The sequence below is a fragment of the Myotis lucifugus genome, unplaced genomic scaffold (assembly GCF_000147115.1).
Source record: "Myotis lucifugus unplaced genomic scaffold, Myoluc2.0 scaffold_149, whole genome shotgun sequence".
In the NCBI taxonomy this organism is placed as follows: Eukaryota; Metazoa; Chordata; class Mammalia; order Chiroptera; family Vespertilionidae; genus Myotis; species Myotis lucifugus.
The window spans coordinates 1,568,201-1,573,643 of NW_005871197.1; positions in this window are offsets into that span (position 1 = coordinate 1,568,201).

Below are 5,443 nucleotides of genomic sequence, written 5' to 3' on the forward strand. Positions count from 1 at the left end.
CTCCAGAACTGCGCGAAATGTCTGCACGTTATGTCTGCGCGTGCTCAAGCCCCTGGCAACAAGTAGCCGGTTATCAGGGAAACTCTGAGGTAGCCCTTTTTTGCATCCAGTCCAATTATGGGCTCATTTATAGTGTTACCTTCTGGCAGCAGCCCTGCGGGAGCCCTCCCCACTTGCGGATTGCCCTGGCCTCTATGTGCGCGGATTTTGGAGTGCGCAGATTTCCCCCTGCGCCCGCGCGCGCGCGCGTTCCTCGCTCCGACCTGAACTGCAAACCGCACCTTTGGGGTAAGTCTAACCTTTCCGTGGAGGGAAGCAGGTCTCCGCTGTGCTCTTGTAGTCACGCTGCTTGCGAGTCTCCGGGTTGGTAGGCGCTGGGTTAGTAGCCGTTCTCTGGATGCCGGTAACCGGTAGCCGCAACCCAAGATGGCGCGGTCTCGCCGCTGCGCTGGCGCCCAGGGGGAGGTTTCAGCCTCAATCTCTAACCATCCGCATTTTTTAGGAGTTCTCTGTCTTTCCTGGCTGCAGACTGCCTCTCAGCTGAACCTCCCCAGCTTGATCGGGCTGATTGTTACCCGTTTCAGCTGCTCGCCCCTATCTGCTCCGGGATAAAGCACCAACACGTCCGTCTAAGCCTCCGCCATTTTTTTTTTATTACATTTTTTAAAAATTATAATTTTGAGTGTATACGATCTTAAACAGCACATAGATTTTGATGGGATACGCCTAATTAGAGTCTCTAATATATTAGACAAAATATTCATATAAATAAAGCCTTAAAAGTAAGCTCTGTCCTGATTTGATAAGCCTTACAAATGAGAAATTAATAACACACATATTTTGATATTAACATTTCCAGAATTTTGTTTCATATCCAAAATTTGAACTCTTTATTGTTAGCCTAGAGTCAACTAATGATATAAATAGATAAATTCCAATTTAGAAATTGAGAGTTAGTCACACACACTTAAATATACAATTTCCAAACCTCAAAGTATGTGTCACATAGAATTTTGGCTGGGGATTTCTGGGCATGACATGTATTATCCAGTTAATTGGGCAATGAACTAACAGGATTGCCAAGTTATATCAGGCAATTTCACAGTACTCAGAGGGCAATTTAAAATTTACTGCTTACACTGAATTATAAATTATAACTAAAAAGTGATAGCCTTTGTCTCAAAAAACCTCCTTGTTATATCATTGACTTTTGTAAATCAAACAAAAAAAACAATTTTGAGTAAAATTGACTTAAAATTAAGATATGATAATTTTTAGATATATATGTATATTTATAATATGTTTTTCTCCACATATATCTGTAAAATTGATTCAAAAGGTATAATTGCATATTCCCATAAAAGAAAAAATAAACTTTTTGACAAGTTTGGGGACTGATATTTTATGTACTCAAATATAGGAATTGAGTTTTATTGAGGGAAATATTTGATGTTCCATCCTGTGTTATCCAGAATGGTGTTAGCCCATCTTTATTACTAAAGAGAGACTGAGAAAATACCTGCTAATACTCATATGTGTGCATATGTTTGGCAGGGCAATGGGGAGGGCATCTCAGGAAAAGAGAATTTAGAGGAAGAGGGAAGAAAGGCAGCAAAAAAGAAGCACTTGTCCAGCATCAGAACAGCACAGATGGCTTAAGGGGCCTGGGATTTTGGAACTTGAGGCAAAGAAGCTTCACTGGCAACCCACTTGGGCCCCCTCCATGCTACTCTCTGCTGCAGGGAGTCCATCTATCTCTCAATAAACTTTGCTTCTGCTTTCTGTCTCTGTCCATGAACTCATTCTTTGATTTTTGCCAGATAATGAATTTAGACCCGAACAGAAATTTTGGCATCATTAGCATATCAATTTTTGAATTACTTTTTTGTATCTCAATAGATTGTCATCAACTTACCCTTTTATAATTGAGTTTCTGGACAAAAGAGTCGCTGGTTTTCTCTTCCACTGTTTGTATGTGGACTTATATTGATACAGCCCTAGTGGAGTTAGTCTGCCATTGGTGTATGAAGTTCAAAATTATTTTCTCCTTACTGAGTGTTTTGCAATGTAAATGCTTGTGCTCCACCTGCTTTATAAAACAAAGTCCTGAACATGCTCCCTGTAATATGAACATACATGCTACGATGATTCACCATTGAAATCCTTCTATTCTACTCCAGTGTAGGTATAGTGGGTTCTCTCTGACAATTTAAGGTTCGAGTGAGACTTTGAATTAAATGCATTGCTTTTTTTTTTTACATTATGGTGGTATTTTCATCATGAAGACTAACATTTAAGAGTGAATTGTATTCCACCCACAGATTCAGGCTCAGAATTATTATCCACACTTGTATCAATGTGTTTCTATGCATAGAGAAGTTAATAAGTGCTATGTAATCTGTCTTTTGGTATTAACTGTGTGAAAAACACTTTGAAAACTTGGATCCCTGAGATTCTTTTATGGCTCAAGATAGGTGTTTGAGGAATTCATAAATTTTAGGTTGTCCTTCAAAATCATGAACCTTGCAAAAGATTTACAGCTATAAGAGCTTTAAAATTTAGCTAATATTTCCAAACTATTATATTTTTTCCTTTTTTTTAATGTGACTTTATTTTGGCCAAAAATACCCCCTATATATTTTTTTTCCCCAGTAATTGAAAAATTCTTGCCAAATAGGCAATATGTAAGTGAACAGACAATAAGCATAGCCAACTTACAGAGTATCTGAAATATGTAAAATCATCGTTTGGTCTTGCAAAATTTCTTTTATTTAATAACTTATTTTAAGAACTAAGGTTCCAATATTTCTAAAATTATAGAGCTGGTAATGTTAAATATGAGGCTCAGTCTATCATTAATCAAATTATCTAAACTGGCCATACATAAATGAGTGTTACTTTTTCACACTTATCTACCTTTTTCTCTTTTTGCATATAGATTACTTTGCGAAGAACATGTTGACCTAGGGAGCCTTGAATTTGTTGTCTTTATAAATCCAAATTCAATCCAGATCCAACTAGGAAAGATAATCTTTGAAATTTTCCCTAATCTTTCAGACTCCTCTGTGATATACTTTAATATAACTCTTAAATGATTACATTCTTAATCTATTTAGTAGTTTTTTATTATGGTAGATTTTTTTCTGTTAGAACTTTTATTTGTAGGTATACGAATAAAATTCAGTAGTTAAGGCATATGCCAGCCAATATGTGATAAATGAACTATACTTTCTGTAATATATCTATGTCAAAACATATATTATGCCATAAAATGTATGAAGAAGCAAGCAATAATTCCTTATCATGTTTATTAATTATATCTATATGAGGTCTATAAATGTTTATATTGATAGAATTCAATTTAGAGTAATCAACATATTTCAAGAATGTGAGCTATATAGTAGAAATCAATATTTGTTATTTAATTACTAGAGGACCGGTGCACAAAAATTTGTGCACTGGGGGGGGGGGAAGAAGGGGGGTCCCCCAGCCCAACCTGTGACCTCTCGCAGTCTGGGACCCCTCCGGAGATAACGACCTGCTGGCTTAGGCCTGCTCCCGAGTGGCAGAGGGCACGCCCAATCCCTAGGTGCAGCCCCTGGTCAGGCTCAGAGCAGGACTGATTGGGGAGTTGGGGCGCCGCCCCTGGCATGCACAGAGCAGGGCGGATCAGGAGGTTGCGATGCCACCCTCAGTCACGCTCAAGGTAGGGCCGATTGGGGGGTTGGGCACCCGCCCCCTGTCACACTCAAGGCCAGGGTGGATTGGGAGGTTGCAGCGCCACCCCCTGTCACGCACAGAAGCAGGGTCCTTCAGGGGGTTGAGGAGCTCCCCCCTGTCATGCACAGAGTAGGTCCAATAGGGGAGTTGGGGCACCGCCCCTGTCACACACAGAGCAGGGCAGATCAGGGGGTTGGGGAGCTGCACCTTGTCACACTCAGGGATGGGCCAATGTGGAGGTTATGGCTCTACCCCGTTACACACAGAGCAAGGCCAATGGAGGGGGGTTGGGGCGCCACCCTCTATCACCCACATAGCAGGGCCGATCAGGGGGTTGGGTGCCGCTACTGTCACACTCAGGGCAGGGCCGATGGAGAGGTTATGGCTCTATCCTGTCACACACAGAGCAGGGCCCGTGGGGAGGAGTGGTTGGGGTGCCGCACCCCTGTCACACACAGAGCCACAGGGCGATCAGGGGATTGGGGAGCTCCCCCCTATCAGGCACAGAGCAGGGCTGATCAGGGAGTTGGAGCACCTTCCCCTGTCAGGAACAGAGCAGGGCAGATAGGGAGGTTGTGGCCCCGCCCCCTGTCACACACAGAGCCACAGGGTGATCAGGGGGTTTGGGCGCTGCCCCCTGTCATGCTGATCCCGGTGCCAGGAGCCTCGCTGCTCCACTGATCCCGGTGCCAGGAGGCATATTACCCTTTTACTATATAGGATAGAGGCCTGGTGCACAGGTGGGGGCCGGCTGGTTTGCCCTGAAGGGTGTCCTGAATCAGGGTGAGGGTCCCCACTGGGGTGCCTGGCCAGGTTGGCTGAGGGGCTGAGGGCTGTTTTCAGGCTGGTGGGTTGACTGAAGCTCCCAAATGCTCCTTTTTTTCTTTTTTTTTTATTCTGGGCCAGCTTTAGCTCTGAGGCCTCAGCTGCTGAAAGCCAGTTTCTGGCTTTTGTTTTTCCTTCTGTATTTGATACAATGTTGCGGTCTGGCTGGCTGAAGCCAGGCTGACTAATGCAGGTTTCTGGGGTTTTGTTTAGCTTCTATATTTGCAACATAGTTGCTTAGAGTTGCAGCTGAGAGGCCGGCAAGTCATGCGGGGAATGTTGGAGTCCGCCATCACTGGAGCAAGCAAGCCTCCCTGTTCGCTTCAGTGCATGGCTGCCAGCCTCCATCTTGGCTGACAGTTAATTTGCATAAGGATATGCTGATTAGCCAATGGGAAGGGTAGAGGTCACACGCTAATTACCATGTTTCTCTTTTATTAGTGTAGACTAGAGGCCCGGTGCACAAAAATTTGTGCACTCAGGGGGGAAGGGGGGGGTCTCTCAGCCCGGCCTGTGTCCTCTCGCAGTCTGGGACCCCTCCGGAGATAACGACCTGCTGGCTTAGGCCTGCTCCTGGGTGGCAGAGGGCAGGCCCAATCCCTAGGTGCAGCCCCTGGTCGGGCTCAGAGCAGGGCTGATTGGGGAGTTGGGGCGCCGCCCCCTGTCATGCACAGAGCAGGGCGAATTGGGAGGTTGCAATGCCACCCTCAGTCACGCTCAGGGTAGGGCTGATTGGGGGGTGGGGCCACCACCTCCTATCACACTCAAGGCAGGGTCAATGGGGAGGTTTCGCCGCCACCCCCTGTGATGCACAGAGCTGGCCAAATCAGGGGGTTGGGGCGCTGTCCCCTGTCACTCACAGAGCAGGCCAATCCAGGGGGTGGGGGCACTGCCCCCT